General features: G+C 52.3%; 1 protein-coding gene and 1 long non-coding RNA gene across 3 annotated transcripts in view; one reads left to right on the plus strand and one right to left on the minus strand.

The window, feature by feature from the left end:
• Positions 1 to 17,657, plus strand: part of LOC115660743 (zinc finger protein 883-like) — a 573,128-nt gene that overhangs the window by 87,751 nt on the left and 467,720 nt on the right. The window lies entirely within an intron of this gene.
• Positions 4,915 to 16,274, minus strand: LOC115660751. Of its 2 annotated transcripts, none has more exons than XR_004002910.1 (3): positions 16,262 to 16,274; positions 5,537 to 5,653; positions 4,915 to 5,129 (listed from the first exon to the last, which is right to left on the minus strand). It is a non-coding gene; the product is annotated as an uncharacterized LOC115660751 (long non-coding RNA). The 2 variants fall into 2 exon arrangements; XR_004002909.1 differs by having other exon boundaries at positions 4,915 to 5,168.

The following is a 17,657-nucleotide window of genomic DNA, read 5'->3' on the forward strand; positions in this document are numbered from 1 at the left end:
TGGCCAGGCCCTTAGAGGTTTGAGCTACTCCCTGTGGATCACCCCACTCAAGGAGCGTTCGTTCTAGGCAGCAAGCCGGCTAGACAGGAAAACATCAAATGCTGCTCCCAATGCTACACTCAATTTTTCAGAAATTAGTCAACTTTATGGCCAGAAGAGACCATTAGAGCATCTAATCTGACCCCCTGCATATCACAGACGTCCTGTATGACACAATAGCAGGTGAGAGTGGGGGGCTGAGGAGGTGAGCAGGTGGGCAGTGGCAGGGGGACAGGTGAGCTGGTGGCAGGGTAGGGGGCCCGAGGAAGTGAGCGGACAGGCAGTGGGGGGGGGGCAGGTGAGCCGGCGGCTGGCCCCAGCTCACCTCTGCTCCGCCTCCTCCCCTGAATGCCCTGCCCCACTTTCCCCCCTCCCCCTGCTAATCAGCTGTTTGCGCAGGAAGCCTTGGAGGGAAGAGAAGCGGTGTGGAAGTTAGCGCTCAGGTCCAGCAAGGTGGAGACAGAGATGAAGTGAGCTGGGGCAGGGGTGCCGCCCGCACAGCAGCAGATAACCCTCGGGGGGCACTGGGAACTGCTCCCCACACCAGCTCACCTACCTCCCCTCTGCCTCCCTGGGCCTGAGCATGAAGCTGCCGTTTGCTTCTCAGCCCTCCCAGCCTTCCCGCGTGAACTGTCAGGGGCAGGGGTTCCAGTGGCCATCAGGGGACAGGGAGATGGGTGGTTCGATGGGGCAAGGGTCCCGGGGGGCATCAGGAATGAGAGGAGAGGTTGGATGGGGCAGCAGGGGACAGGGAAGGAGGGTAGATGGGGTAGGGGTCCCCGGGGGGGCGTCAAGGAACCTGGGGGGTTGGATGGGGTCAGAGTCCCAAGGGGCAGGGGTGGGCCACAACCCCCACATGGGGTGAGGTGGGAACTGGTTGTTAAGATTTTGGCAGCTCATCACTGGCCAGGGGGTGGTAGGCGGAGGAGGCGAGCTGGTGGGCAGTGGCAGGGGGTGAGTATGTGAGCCAGGGAGTGGGGAACGGAGGTGAGTGGGGGGGCAGGTGAGCTGAGGGAATGGGGATCTGAGTAGGCCAGTGGGCGGGCATTGGTGGGGGGTCAGGGGAGCTGGCAGTGGGGGAGGAGAGCAGAGGAGGCGAGCGGGTGGGCAGGCAGGTGAGCCGTGGGGGCTGAGGCGAGTGGGTGGGCAGTGACAGGAGGGGCGGGTGAGCCTGGGGGGGTGGAGGTCTGAGGAGGGAAGCGGGTGGGCATTGGTGGGGGGGTCAGGTGAGCTGGTGGTGGGGGAGGAGAGCTGAGGAGGCGGGCAGGCAGGCAGGTGAGCCATGGGGGGTGGGGGGCTGAGGCGAGTGGGCAGGCAGTGGCGGGAGGGGGCAGGTGAGCCTGGGGGGGTGGAGGTCTGAGGAGGGAAGCGGGTGGGCATTAGTGGGGGGTCAGGTGAGCTGGCGGTGGGGGAGGAGAGCAGAGGAGGTGAGCGGGTGGGCAGGCAGGTGAGCCGTGGGGGCTGAGGCGAGTGGGTGGGCAGTGACAGGCGGGGTGGGTGAGCCTGGGGCGGTGGAGGTCTGAGGAGGGAAGCGGGCGGGCATTGGCAGGGGGGTCAGGTGAGCTGGCGGTGGGGGAGGAGAGCAGAGGAGGCGAGCGGGTGGGCAGGCAGGTGAGCCGTGGGGGCTGAGGCGAGTGGGTGGGCAGTGACAGGCGGGGCGGGTGAGCCGGCGGCAGGGGAGGGGGGTTGAGGAGGTGAGCGGGGGGCTGAGGAGGTGAATGGTGAGTCAGTGGCTGACCTGTTCTACTGATCTGCTCTGGCTCCCAGCCCCTCGCCAAGGGTTGCAGCTGTCTGGAGGTGCTGCCTTCCACGCCTTCCTCAGTCACACCTCATTCACTCAACAGGGCAACTGATTACCAAGTGGGGGGAAGATCTTATTCTACTGCTAGCAAAGAGACATTTTTCTTTTACCTTAATTACACTACCTTAGGGGCCCCCTAAAACATATTAGCAAGGTTCATTATCGCTGTTTTGGCAGGGCAGTGCTGGGGAAGGAGGGTTTGTTTCCACGAGGCGGGTGGCACTTGGGGAGGATTGTTTCGGGGGGCCTGGACGGCGCTGGCGATGTCATTTTTGCAGGGTGGGCGGTGCTGGGGGGGTTGTGTTTCAGAGGGGCTAGGCGGTGCTGGGGGGGCGGTTCTGTGGGGTTTCAGCCCTCAGCTGTTTTCTTTGGAGTAATATTGCCCTTGCTGCTTTACGAGTTATGCAGGCCTGGACTAAACCACAGCCTTGGGACTCAGCATTCAAGTATCCTGCAGTCTGAACTTGGAATCTGATACATTCCCTCATTGGCTACCATTGTTTGCCCAGCATGGAAGTGCTTCTTGTCCAACGAGGCAGTGAGATTGGGACCCATAGGCATGGAATGGCTCTGAAGGAATCAGCTGTTTCTCTCTGTGCTTCATGAAACTTTGGATCCAAATGGTAAAAGACAGTTGTGCCCAATTTAATCATGGCGCCTTTAGGAGTGTGATCAATGCCACTTAGCTAGGGAGCAGGGTTCTAAAAATAGTTGACCTGGGCCACAGGTCACCATAGCTTCCAACTCGGGGGTGAAAATCAACCACTAGTACCTGCAATTTCTACCTGAGTTCTTGTCAAATCTTTGACCTTCCTTGGAGTAATTTTACACTCCTCTGGCGTAGAATTCTTCACCAACCGCACAACAGATCAGTAGCGATAGTGAGGTACAACTCCCCCAAATATGCCCTTTTATTTCTTTAATCTGGTGGCACAGATTAAAGTTAGGGATTAAATTCAGGTGCGACTTAGAATCCCTGTAAAACAACAAATGTCATGTCTCTACTAAAAATAGGTATCTTTCTGCAGCTATATCACATTCAACAGGGATTTCATTTTCTACACATTTGTAGAATCTCCCGGGGGGTGAGCTGAACAAAAATGTCACTTCCATTTTTCCCATCTCTACCTAGATAGGGATTGCGTTTCCCAAATAATAGGCAACATGCAGCTGATTAGGAAGAAGATATCTTCAGGAGCGACCTCCTGCAGGGCCTGGGCCACAATGGCTTTGGAAGCCCAACGCATGGGTATTTTGTTTAATTACAAGTCATTTACGAGGGAGTCCTCTTCCTAGCCCTTTAGAAAAAATATTGACCTAAGAAACTGAACAAAAGGGGGATTGGGATGGTGATACGGAATCGCTCTGATTTACCCTAATTCCTCATCTTCCTCTGTTGTTATAGAGGAGAAATGATATTTTCCCCTATCCACTGCCTTGTTCTTACTCTTTGTTATAGTTCAATATATTTTAAGTGAGAAAAATGGTAGTAAAAATATCTGCTCCCCAGCACAACCTGAAGCAACGTCAGAGCAAATGGGAATGAAACAATTTGTTCCCCAAGAGAGAACTCAATGACTAACAACTGCTTTGAAATGGAGGAACAGTATAACTGTGATGCTCAAGGTCTGTTTAGACTAGGAACAGTGATGGCGTTTAGGTTAGGTAAAGGGGAAAGCTAATGCCAACCACTGCACCTGGGTGCATCTGCTCTACAACTAAAATTTCCTTTTTACACCAAGATGACTAACTTGAGCAGCCAACGCCATGTATAGTCCTAGTGGATGGAAGGCACAGGTAGTTTTTGCCTCAGTGTACCATGTTGGGTGTGACGATGTGGGCCTGACGGGACCCAACTGAGAGTGTCAATTCAGGACCAATTGCTTAAACATGACAGTTACAGCCCTAGGCTGGGGTTTTTCCACCTCTAAGGCAAACCAAACCAGCCAGACAAAGAGGATTTTGGTCTCAGCCCACTGGCTAACCACAAGTCACACAAGCAATTTCCTTAGACACTCCAGTCTCCCAGTGCCACTCGTCCTGGGGATGAATGATTATGAAAACCAATACCCCAATAAAAGAGAACGGTTCTCTCAATCCCAAAGAATCAAGCCCCATACCCAGGTCAATATATAAATCAGATCATACCCACAAATCACACTGTTGCCAATCCTTTAGAATCTAAAATCGAAAGGTTTATTCATAAAAGGAAAAAGATAGAGCTGAGAGCTAGAATTGGTTAAATGGAATCAATTACATGCAGTAATGGCAAAGTTCTTAGTTCTGGCTTGTAGCAATGATGGAGTAAACTGCAGGTTTAAATCAAGTCTCCGGAGAACATCCCCAGCTGGGATGCGTCATCAGTCCTTTGTGCAGAGCTTCAGTTTGTAGCAAAGTCCCTCCAGAGGTAAGAAGCAGGATTGAAGACAAGATGGAGATCAGGCATCAGCCTTTTATAGTCTCTTTTCCACTACAGGACCTTGGTTGCAGCCATGTTCTATGTGGTCCCTGATGAACATTCCTGGCTGGAGGGACACACATTTCTTCAATTCAAAGGGAAAGGAGTTGATAGAGAAGATCACAGGACTGACCCCAAAGAAGGCTGAGCTGCACAAGGCAGAAGCAGGCAACTCATCTGGGGGAGCTGAGACACCACGGTGAAGATGGTGCAAAGATCACTATGACGGAATTAACAAATGTGATTTTAAAAAAATCTTTGGCCAGGCCTAGTCAAGGCACTTGTGGATTTTCTGATGTCTAATAAGAACTGGGCTGTAATTGAAGCTTTTCCCGCCCTCAGAGCATGTGTAAGGGCTCTCTCCTGTGTGGATTCTCGGATGTCTGCTAAGGATAGAGCTCTGATTGAAGCGTTTCCCGCACTCAGAGCAGGAGCAGGGGTTCTCGCCTATGTGGATTTTCTGATGTCTAATAAGGTTTGAGCGCACATTGACGCTTTTCCCGCACTCAGAGCACGTGTAGGGCGTCTCTCCAGTGTGGATTCTCTGACATGTGATTAGGCTTGAGCTTTGATTGAAGCTTTTCCCACACTCATGGCATGTGTACTATGTGTCTTCCAAGTTGATTCTCTCACGGGGAATAAGGTCTGAGTGGCTACTGAAGTTCTCCTCTGGCCTGTGCAGAGTCTCACAGGCTTTGGCTTTTTCTGGGAGTGCACAACTCCCGGAAACATTCCCTTTGGATCTTCCTGATAAAATCCCATGTGGCTCTACTTTCTCAGCATCTTCCTGTTGGGGTTTCTCCTCCTAATTCTCACCCACCATCCAATCACCTGATGAGAGACAGAGAGAATCCAGACACAGGTCACTCCCTGCAGCTGACAGAATGGAAATATCAGTGAGAGGAATGGAAAAAGGGGGAAACAAACCAAAACATGTGCAGGAGAGATCAATCCTATCAGGAGCTGATTTTCCCCAAACCTTTCCCCAGAGGAGAGAGAAAGTGATCACTTTTGATCCACATCTCACCAGAACACTCAGGGGAAAGTGAGATGGGGAGGGACCTTCTGCCCGTTGTCAGTCAGAATAGGTGGGAAGCCATGAGTCACATCTGCCATAATGATTCTACATCTGCAGGGAACAATCTTGAACTTGGAGAACTCACAAGGTCTTTGTAGGGCATCCTGAATGTTTTCTGCATTCACTGACAATTTTTGAGTTGGTTTAACCAATTCCCTACCTGTGCAGGCAGCTCTCAGGAGCACTTTTTTCTCAGAGCCCTGGAGATCTTGGACCCACGGCTCTTCCCCTCGTTCCAGCAGTGAGATCACATCAGGTTTGGAAACTGGAAATCCTACTCAAGGCAAAGAAAATGAGAGGTCAGTGGAATTTGTGGGATACTTGTCACAAGGTATATTGTATGATTTTACTCCCCAGCTCATTTTTAAGCAGTAATATCCCAAGACCATCGTCCTTGGCTCAAAGTGGCAGGAGAGTTATTATGAATATAAATCATATTCATTACCTTAGTGCTAAGGAGCAACTAACAGTGGGTCACCATTGTGCTAGGACAAGTACAAACACAGAATAGTAGATGACCCATGCCCTGAAGAATTTACAATCTAAATAGACAAGACAGACACAGAATGGGGGAAGGGATAGAACCCACTGTTAGAATAGAGATATTCAGGCCAGCCTGTAAAGCCTATAGTTTAAGAACTTAGGGGTATTTTTATCACTTAGCTAGTTACAGAAGTATGAAAACAAAGAATCAAAATCTCAGTCTGCCTGTGTCTGGGCCTTCTCTCACTAGGATAGTCTGAGGCCTTGTTCTTAGGCTAAGGCCTTTGGCTAAGCAACAGGGGCAGCCATAAGCTGGGAAGTGAAGGGTCACATCCCAAACCAGTCACACTGAAATAAGGTGCTATTGGGCTGTTAGGAAGACGATCCTGTCCAGACAGTGCCCATCAGCACCAGATAAAGAAACAGATCTTAAGACGGTTAGAGAAAACTTAGTTTGACAGCAGTGGCAAGAAATCACTTCTTAATGGTTGTGAAACTTTCATTTCTGTATTGCTTTATATTTATGTCCTACACTTTTCTACTGTAAATCTGTCTGGTTCTCTAATTGTTTCTGTCTGCTGTATAATTAATTTTGCTAGGTGTAAGTTAATTAGGGTGGTGTAACATAATTCTCTAACAATTATGTCCCAATATGTTAGGACTGGTTAGTTAAATTTCAGTAAAATGATTGGTTAAAGTATAGCTGAGAATATCACTATATAAACAGAGTCAAACAAGAGGGGGAAGGGAAATTGGAATCATGTTTGTTAAGGTGTGTGTGGGGGGAGAAACAGGAACACAGGCAAGGCTCAGCTGCATCAGAGCTGGGAAGGGGGACACGGGATAAATGCTCTGTGGCATCAGAGCTGGGAAGAGAACACTGGGGAACAGACTGTATCAGGATATCGAGATAAGCTCGACTGGTGTGAAGGGCTTCAGAATATGCTTCCTTGGAAACTAACCCCAATAAACTTTGCATTGTCTGTGCTTCAGACTTCTGGTCTTTTGCTGCTTCCTGTCTGCGTGACAAGAACCAGGGAAGTGGGAGGGTGAGGGGAAAGCCTCTAACAAAACTGACATGACCTGATAACCAAGAGGTAAGCCTTAGAGGAAGGTTTTAATACACTTTGGAATGGATCAGGGATTCCCACAAGGACTGATGAGGGGCTGATGGTAAATACACATTTAGATCCTTGTCTTGTTTTATATCTTTTTCCCATAAGGCTGAACCTCTGGCACACTGTCATGGATCCATAGGATCTATGCAATGCCCTGGCTTTTAAACAGACCTTGGGAGGTGCCCCTTGAGTGCACTAGACCCCCAAGAGCTCTCACTCTTCCACAAGGACAGGCCATGTAGCTTCGGCACCTGAGATTGAGCCTCTGGCTTCAACACTCCTATTTCAACCTGCGAGCTCTGCCAGCAGGTCCAGCTGAACTACACTCCTGTTCAGAGACTGTTCCTCAGTCAATGCACAGAGCAAGTTTTTGCTGTGACACTGGGCAGACTTTTAAAACATAGCAGGGTTTATTAGTCAACCGACACACAGCATTGGAAAGTCCTTAGATTAGCACAGAGAAGCAGAGAAGACGATATAGTCCATACTGGCCAATGCCCTTGAGCCAAGCTGCTGAAGAAAACGCTTTGGTTTCCTTTCACTGTGTCTGTCCATTTGTCTTCGCTCCGGTAGAGCTCCCTGCATCTGCGAGCCCAGTTCTTCCTGCTCCCCAAAACATAAGTCTATGTGTGCTTCACTCAGCCAAGCTGAGATACGCAGGTGACAATTATTCCCTTGTCTCTGTCGGGTATTCCATTGATGTAGGTTGGTCCCAGCCAGTCCTTAATGACCCATTCATATCACCCCGTGACAGCTGTGTAACAGAACACTTCATGTCTCCTGCTCGTTCTAATCATAGCAATACCAACCATAGAGGGAAACTGAGGTGTGTATTGGCATCATGCAAGTATCACCAAAATTCCCACCTCTATCACACACACACTGCTCACAGCCCCTGGAGAGAAAGCAAAGCACAGGAACTGGATGTTAGTCCAGTGAACAAAGTGGAGCACAAGCTGCAATCCTCAAACCCTGGTCAAAACGGAGAGGCTTCTGAGTCCTTATCCAAGTGTGTGCCCAGGATGGCAAGCCCCGGGGGCTGCCTTGGTGGTCCCTGTGAGGGCGGCAGTCAGGCAGCCTTCGGCGGCTTGTCTGCGGGAAGTCCGCCGGTCCCGTGGATTCGGTGGCAATTCGGCAACGGGTACATTATGTAGATTGAAATCATAGACAAGGATCAATTATAACTGTCTGTATTAAATCCAGTTTCTGTTGTTTCACCAAATTCCATCTTCTCAATTAACTTTGAGTAGCAATGTACTGTAGAACTGATAAATGAAATTGTTTTTAATTGTTCACTTTATTAATGTAACTTCTGTTCACCATTCACTACACTTGTCTACATCGTAACTTCTGTTCACTGTTTGTCATCCACTACACTTCCCTACACTAACTTCTGTTCACTGTTTGCCATATTGTAATTCAAACTCCATTTTAAAACACTCACTCCATTTTGTAAAAGCTTCCTCCAACCTTCATTTTTTGCAAATCCTGCTGTAATCTTATTAGTTTAGTTTAGATGTGTGACTGAGGCACGTATGGATGATGAAATCAGCCTTCAGCCCCAGCCTGTCCTGATGAGATAAAGTTCAAATACCAACAGCTGAAGACCTAGACAACAGCCCTAAACAAAGTAAGAAGCATCCACTCTAAAAACAAAAGGACAAAAGAACAACAGAAGGAAGATCAAAGTCAGGTTCAAGGCTGAAAATCACGCCTGCAATTGACTGATGTTCAATCCAAACCCAGAGGCAGCCTGACACAGCAAGACCTATAGACTTTGAATCCAAACTAAAAGCCTATAAAAAAGAAGGGTGAGATGAGAGACTTTGGTTAACATTCTGCTGCCAACATGGGAGAACATCGGTGCATGCCCAACAGAGACCCAGCTTGTCCTTGTGCCCGGCTTTCCTGGCCAGTTAGCCGCCACAAGCTACGAATCCCAGCTGCAAAATCAAGCCATGAACTTAAGCTATCTTCAGAACTGGTAACTATGCAGCAGCTGCACAACATCTGATGGGTGTGTGTGTAAGAAAGAGAGAGAGAAAAGACGGTTACTCACCTTTGTAACCGTTGTTCTTCGAGATGTGTTGCTCATATCCATTCCAGTTAGGTGTGCGCGCGCCGCGTGCACGCTCGTCGGAGACTTTTTACCCTAGCAACACTCGGTGGGCCAGCAGGTTGCCCCCTGGAATGGCGCCGGCATGGCACCTGATATATACCCCTGCTGGCCCGCCCGCTCCTCAGTTCCTTCTTTCCGGCTACTCCGACAGTGGGGAAGGAGGGCGGGTGTGGAATGGATATGAGCAACACATCTCGAAGAACAACAGTTACAAAGGTGAGTAACCGTCTTTTCTTCTTCGAGTGCTTGCTCATATCCATTCCACTTAGGTGATTCCCAAGCCTTACCTAGGGGGTGGGGTCGGAGTGAGACGTTGCGGACTGCAAAACCGCTGTGCCAAAAGTGGCATCGTCTCTAGCTTGCTGTACCAGCGCATAGTGTGATGCGAAGGTGTACACAGAAGACCATGTGGCCGCACGGCCTGTATGGGGACATGAGCCAAAAACACGGCTGAGGAAGCCTGAGCCCTGGTAGAATGGGTGGTCAGGGGTCCCGTTGGCACACTGGCCAAGTGGTAACATGTCCTGATGCAGGACGTGACCCAGGATGCGATACGCTGGGAGGAGATTGCCATGCCTCTCATGCGTTCTGCTACTGCCACAAACAATTGTGGTGAACGCTGGAAGGCCTTGTTCTCTCAATGTAGAACGCGAGAGCTCTTCGGACGTCCAAGGAGTGGAGCTGTTGCTCTCTTCGGGATGAATGCGGCTTTGGGTAAAAGACTGGCAGGAAGACGTCTTGGTTAATATGGAAGGCGGAAACGACCTTAGGGAGGAATGCCGGGTGCGGTCGCAGCTGTACCTTGTCCTTATGGAACACCGTGTATGGAGGGTCCATGGTCAGAGCCCGAAGCTCCGAGACTCGCCGGGCCGATGTAATAGCGACTAGGAAGGCCACCTTCCAGGATAGGTACAGCAGCGAGCATGTGGCTAAGGGCTCGAAGGGGGGCGCCATGAGCCTGGTTAGAACCAGGTTCAGGTCCCAAGTAGGGGTAGGCCGTTTGACCTGGGGGTAGAGCCGCTCCAGGCCCTTGATAAATCTTGACACCATTGGGTGAGAAAAGACGGACTTGCCAGCCTCGCCTGGGTGGAAGGTGGATATAGCCGCGAGGTGGACGCGTAGGGAGGAGATCGCCAAGCCGTGCTGCTTGAGAGACCACACGTAGTCCAAGATGGTGGGGACTAGTACAGCGAGTGGATCGTGGCTGTGCTGACTGCACCAGCAGCAGAAGCGTTTCCATTTCGCTAGGTAGGTTGAACGCGTGGAAGGCTTCCTACTGCCCAACAACACTTGTTGTACTGCATCGGAACAGCGCAACTCGGATTGGCTTAACCAGCCAGGAGCCATGCAGACAGATGGAGGGACTGTAGATCCGGATGGCGCATCCTGCCGAAGTCCTGCGTGATCAGGTCCGGCCAAAGAGGTAGGGCAATCGGATTCGCCAGGGACAGATCGAGCAGCCTGGTGTACCAAGGCTGCCGCGGCCATGCCAGAACGATCAGGATGAGGTGGGCCTTGTCTCTCCGGACCTTGATCAGGACTCGATGGACGAGAGGGAAGGGTGGGAAGGCGTAGCAAAGGCGACCCGTCCACGGTATGAGAAACGCGTCCGACAGGGAGGCCGGGGAGCGACTCTGCAGAGAGCAGAACACCTGGCATTTCCTGTTCGATCTGGAGGCGAACAGGTCTATCTGGGGAAACCCCCACCTCTGGAAAATGACATAGAGGACATCCGGACGGATGGACCATTCGTGGGACAGGAAGGATCTGCTCAGGTGATCCGCCAGGGTGTTCCGCACTCCCGGGAGAAAGGAGGCCACTAGATGAATAGAGTGGGCTATGCAAAAGTCCCACAGACATATTGCTTCCTGACACAGCGGGGAGGACCGGGTCCTGCCCTGCTTGTTGATGTAATACATGGCCGTTGTGTTGTCCGTGAATACCGCAACACAACGACCGTGCAAATGGCGTTGAAATGTCTGGCATGCTAGGCGAACGGCCCGTAGCTCCTGCACATTGATGTGAAGAGTCAACTCTCTCTGTGATCACAGGCCCTGTGTACGCAGGGTCCCCAGGTGCGCCCCCCAGCCCAGCGATGATGCGTCCGTTGTCAGGGACGCTGATGGCTGTGGGGCGTGAAACGGTAGGCCCGCACACACTTGGGAGGGCATTGTCCACCAGCCTAGGGAGCCTAGAACATTCGGTGGAATCGTTACGATTGTGTCTATGGCATCCCTGCGTGGTCGATAGACTGACGCGAGCCAGGTCTGCAACGGGCGCATGCGGAGTCTTGCGTGTCTGGTGACGAAGGTGCATGCGGCCATGTGCCCCAGGAGAGCGAGGCACGTTCGAGCAGATGTGGTCGGGAAGGCCCGCAGGCTTGTGACCATGGACACTATGGCTTGGAATCGGTGCCGGGGGAGGCTGGCCGTTGCGAGGTTGGAGTCCAGCACTGCCCCTATGAATTCTATGCTCCGCGTAGGCACCAGAGTGGACTTGTCTGGACTGATGGTCAGGGCTAGGCTTGCAAACAGCTTCGTGATGATGGCGATGTGTCTGGTCACCTGCTCTTCCGACGTGCCTCGGATGAGCCAGTCGTCGAGGTAAGGGAAGACATGGATATGACGACGTCGCAGGGCAGCAGCGACGACCGCCATACATTTGGTGAATACCCGGGGGGCCGAGGAGAGCCCAAAGGGGAGGACCATGAACTGGTAGTGGTCCTGATTCACCAGAAAGCGGAGATACCGTCTGTGCAGGGGGAAGATCGCAATGTGGAAGTACGCATCCTTCATGTCGAGAGCGGCGTACCAATCTCCGGAATCCAGGGAAAGAATGATGGTTCCTAATGTTACCATGCGGAACTTGAAATTTTTGATGAATTTGTTCAGGCCTCACAGGTCCAGGATGGGTCGTAGGCCCCCTTTTGACTTGGGGATTAAGAAGTACCGGGAATAAAACCCCTTGCCCCTTAGCTCCCTTGGCACCTCCTCTATAGCCCCAATGGACAGGAGCTTGTGAACCTCCTGGACGATAAGTTGCTCGTGAGAGGGGTCCCTGAAGAGGGACGAGGAGGGAGGATGGGAGGGGGGTGGAGAAACAAACTGAAGATGGTAACCAAACTGCACTGTGCTCAGGACCCAACGATCCGAAGTCAGCTGGGACCATGACGGTAGGAAGTGGCGGAGGCGGTTGAGGAAATGGAGTGGATCCAGAGAGGGGATTGGTACGCTGCTCTCGGGTGCACCTTCAAAAGTTCGCCTTGGGTCCCTGCGGTGACTTTTTGGACCCGGAAGTGTTACCCCTTTGAGGACCTGACTGTCGTCTGCGATTTGGCCAGCCTCGCCTCCGGTTGAAGTCTTGTCTGGAGCGAGGCGGGGGGTAAGTGCGCTGATGGTAGGGGCGGAATGGCCTTCTCTGAGTCTGGGGCGTGTGCATTCCCAGAGAACGCATGATGACCCGGTTATCCTTTAGGCTCTGTAGCCTGGGATCCGTCTTTTCAGAGAAGAGGCCCTGCTGGTCGAATGGCAGGTCCTGGATCGTGTATTGCAGCTCCGGCGGTAGTCCGGAAGACTGCAGCCACGATATACAGCACATGGCTACGCCCGACACCAGAGTCCTCGCTGCTGAATCTGCGGCATCTAAGGACGCCTGTAGCGAGGTTCTGGCGACCCTCCTGCCCTCTTCCAGGAGAGATGAAAATTCCTGTCCTGAGTCCTGAGGGAGCAGCTCTGCAAATTTGCCGACAGCCTCCCAGGTGTTGTGGCTGTAACAGCTCAGGAGGGCCTGCTGGTTCGCCACACGGAACTGAAGGCCTCCAGCAGAATAAATTTTACGTCCCAGCAAGTCCATGCGCCTGGCTTCCCTGGATTTTGGAGCAGGAGCCTGTTGGCCGTGGCGTTCCCGGTCATTGACTGACTGTACCACCAAAGAGCAGGGAGCGGGGTGTACGTAGAGGTACTCATACCCCTTGGATGGTACCATATACTTCCTTTCCACGCCGTGGGCAGTGGGTGGAATGGAGGCCGGAGACTGCCAGATGGTGTCCGCCTTTGCCTGGATCGACTTAATGAAGGGGAGGGCTACCCTGGTTGGTGCCTCCGCTGAGAGGATGCTTACTACCGGGTCCTCTACTTCCGGGACTTCCTCTACAGGAAGGTTTATGTTTTGGGCCACTCGCCTCAACAGGTCCTGATGTGCCCAGAGATCGATCGGCGGGGGCCCTGATGAAGACGTGCCCGCTACCGCCTCATCCGGGGACGAGGACGAAGACACCCCAGGGAGAAGCGGTTCTTGCACTGAAGCCTCGTCCAGAGGGGCCTCCGTTTCCCGGGAATCCTGCTGCCCCATGGTATCCGTGGGGTCTTCCTCCGTACCTGAGGGGGGGGGCCGACTGATTGTGGCCTCTGGTGCACGACGCTCCGATGGGTTGGAGTGAGCTTGTCCCGAAGGTTCGCCCTGGGCTTGGTGGTATGCCCAGGGCGTCCAAAAGGACCATTGAGGTGGACCCTGTTCCGTGCGGGCGTGCACATCTGAACCCCCGTAAGAGGCGCTGTCCATATGGGACGAAGCGGACGAGTGCCTCGAAGGCCAGGGAGGAGCCGCCGATGACTGTGGCAGGCCTCTGCGCATCCCGACATCGCTGCGCGATGCCGGTGAACAGTACCAGGAGTCATGGCGGTACCGTGATCTAGACCGGGACCTGCTACCGGCTCGGTGCCGGGAGGTCGACCGGTGCCGTCCACTGCCGTGCCGGGATCGGCTGCGGTATGAACATCGGTGCCACGATCTAGACCGGTGCCGAGAGTAGTACGACGGCGACCAGGATCTCGAACGGTGCCGCGAATAGGACCGGTGTCGCAGGTAGCGGTCCCGGGACTGCGAGCGGCGTCTAGATCTCGAGCGGCGATGCTGTGAGTGGTCCCTCGATTTAGATCGGGACCGTTGCTCGGTAGTGCCTGGCGAATGCGGCCGTACCATGGTGGGCTTGCCCAGCGATTGTATAACCCGCACCGGCGGTGCCGGGGGTTGGGGCAGCTCGGGCTCTATCAATGCGATGATGTCGAGTGCCGCTGAGAAGGTCTCCGGCATGGAGGGCGTGACAAGCTCGACCCCTGTCCTCACCGGGGAGCTGAATGGCACCGGACTCAACGGTCTCTGAGGGGCCGGAGTCGACGGTGCAGCGATGCTCGGTGCCGCGGCAGATGACGGTGCCGGGCGGTCAGATTTCGAGGCACGCTCTGACTGTGGTGCAGTTGCAGGCACCGCAGGAGCCCTGTGCTTTTGGCTCCTCAGGGAGAGGGAGCGGTGCCGGCTAGGGTGCCGGGCCGGTGCCAAGCGGGAAGTTGGAGCCCTCGCCGGCGCCGGGCGGTCCGAAGCGGAGGCGACACTTGGTCCCGGTGCCGGAGTCGGTGCCGATGGTGGGGGAGTCAGCGCTGCCTCCATCAGGATCTGCTTCAGGCGACTGTCCCGCTGCTTCTTAGTTCGGGGCTTGAACGCCTTGCAGATCCGACACTTGTCCACAAGGTGGGACTCGCCTAGGCACCTCAGACAGGAGTCGTGCGGGTCTCCTGTTGGCATCGGCCGATGACAGGCCGCACAAGGCTTAAAGCCGGGTGAACCGGGCATGGGCCCCGGCACCGCGGGGAGGAAAAAGGGGCAAACCCCCAATCCTCAGTATAACTATTTACAACTATACTTACTTAACTTTATAACTACAACTAACACTATAATAACTGAACTATATACACTAGACTACAGAAGAGTGAAATGCTAGGGAGGTGGAGAACGGCTAGGCATGCTCCACAGTTCCAACGACCGACAAGGGCGGTAAGAAGGAACTGAGGAGCGGGCGGGCCAGCAGGGGTATATATCAGGTGCCATGCCAGCGCCACTCCAGGGGGCGACCTGCTGGCCCACCAAGTGTTGCTAGGGTAAAAAGTCTCCGACGAATGTGCACGCGGCGCGCGCACACCTAACTGGAATGGATATGAGCAAGCACTCGAAGAAGAATAGGTATTAGGTATAATGTATGTGTATAAAAATTAAGATACTAGTTATTAGTCATAAATCAAATTGTTATCATAATAAATGTAGCATCTTTGTCTTGTACCCTGAAAAGATCCTGTGTAGTTCTATCTGTACAACAGTACAAGGGCAAGTTGTACCCCAATATGTAATCTTATAGGTGTAAAATTTGCACAGGCTACACCACCACCCTGTGACATCATCAACAATGTGCCCATTTGTGCCTGGGTAGTGGCCCTGCTGTGGGAGGGAGGATGCAGCAAGGACTCAGGATCGGTGGCCGGGGTCGCTGTGCATAGAGATAGGGAGGTTATACGGGGAGGGCGTAATGAGTGGGAGAGGGAGGTCAAGAGTTACAATAATAATATTTGGGGAAAACGTATATAAGTGAAACTGAACAGAAAGAAAACTGGAGTGTAGGCTCTAAAACAACAAGGTTTGGGTAGGGATTGGGGGTTAAAGGTCTGGGATCTCCCACAGCTCTAGATCCCCAAACCTCTCCTCCCTCCCACTGACCCACCCAGCCCACTTCCTGGGCGCCCTTCCTCCACACTTCCCTCCCCTTCTTCCCACTACTCTCAGCTGTCACCACCTCCTGGCGCCTTGAGAGCATCTTCTGTTCCCTCCTCTTCTCTCACAACCTCATCCCTCCTTGCTCCATCTTACCTCTAATCCTGCACACACCCTCCCCATGTCCAGGCACCCCAGAATTATCTATTCCACCCAACCCTTCTCCTCGTCTCACATGGCTCAGTTTTCCTTTCACCTTTGGGCTCCTGAATGACAACATTATCCTCTCTTCTATCAAAAGAGGAGCTCATTTGAATGTCACACAAGCCATGCGTCAGTCACACACCTATTTACTCCATTTAGAATTCTACAGGTGGCATATTTTCCTCTTAAAATGAGAAAACAGCATGAAAGCTACAGTTATTAATGTAGGATACATAAGGATACATTAAATGCAATTTCAAAACGACTGATGACAAATGTCTAAAAATGATTCTACTGGGTGGGAGATAAGGCAAAAAAGGGGGGCAAGGAAACTTGGATGATGAATAAAGGTATAAAGTTATTACTGCTCAGGTTCTTCAGAGACCCCATAGCTTCTAATAACCCAGAGGACAGGAATCCTTACCCAGCGAGGTCACCGTCTCATAGTTCTCCTGCATGACATCCCTGTAGAGGGCCCTCTGAGCGGTGTTCAGCAGATCCCCCTCTTCCCTGGTGAAATACACAGCCACCTCCTGAAAGAGGAAGAGTCCAACACTCAATACCTGCTGCCCCACTCACAGCCCCACCACTCATGGGGGAGAGGAGCCAATCAAATGGAAGCTCTGGGTGGCTCACAGTCAGAGTCCCACCCCACCCCACTCAGAGCAGCCAGGAAACACCAGGGTGAGGGGACAAAGTGAGAGCCCCTTGTCTCTCCCGGCAGATCCATCACCCCCCTACTAGCCACAGACCGACACAGGAGATGGAGGCCCTAGCAGGGTGCAGGGAGAGCTCGCTGGCAGGGAGCCCAATGCTGTTCTCATTGTGAAGAGCTGGACAGGACCAGACTTAGTGGGGGGCAGACTACATGACAGTCCAGGGGGGCCTTGCTGAGGGGGTTTCTCCAGCAGGGGTGTCCTGTCTCTCCTCCTCCCACTTCTTTTCAGCTGTCTGTCCCTGCAACTGTTCCTGCAGCCCTGCCCCCTCCCACCACTTGGAGCTGCCCCTGGCCAAGTTGCTCCCAGGGGCCTCCTGTGTGCTGTGCAGGGGAGGTTGCTGATGTTGAGGTGGCCCCACCCTCCTGCCTCTGTGCCCAGTCTCTGCTGAGCTGAGCTGGGGGGACAAGATTCTGTGCTGCTGCCTCTGGGTCAGAAGTAGGAGCTGCTGGCTGCTGCTGCTGTGTGAACGAGCTTTCGGACTAGTGAGTGCCGCTGTGCTTGAAATTACAGTGGGCTGTATCTCACACTCCCCCAACACCCTCTCCACAACAGACACTTCAATTACTGTTGCTACTTCTTTTTACTTCCTGTCAAAATGTGCAAAGTACGTATAGTCTCTGTAATTTTATTCTTTCCCATTCGGTCAGGATGACAGTGCTGTTATTTTAGCTTTTTAACTGGTCTGTGCATTTCATCATTTTATTTCTGTCCTGTGCTTAAATTCAGTTCTTTGAGTAACAAGTTCTAAAATGCCTCACCTCTCCTGGCTGGCGTAATTATCATTATTACTGTTATTACTGTATTGTGCTTTGTCATTCATTATTTACAATGGTACAATCAAATAACAGACTCTAAAATTTGCTTGTACTTACCTTAGCAGGGCTTGTTTAAAAAAAGATTAGCTAAACTCAAAACTTTAGACACTGTGCAGATGAAGATCATTTATCTTCAAACTGTATTTTTAAATCTGTCTGTAAAGTAACTTAAAATTTCTATGAAAATAAATGCAGTTCAAAGTATCATACTAACAGCAATGATGGAGTCAAATCTTAGTGAGTCATATACATGATTGTGATATGCAGAGAACTAGGCATATGCAGG

Source organism: Gopherus evgoodei, chromosome 13 (genome assembly GCF_007399415.2).
Source record: "Gopherus evgoodei ecotype Sinaloan lineage chromosome 13, rGopEvg1_v1.p, whole genome shotgun sequence".
Taxonomy (NCBI): Eukaryota; Metazoa; Chordata; order Testudines; family Testudinidae; genus Gopherus; species Gopherus evgoodei.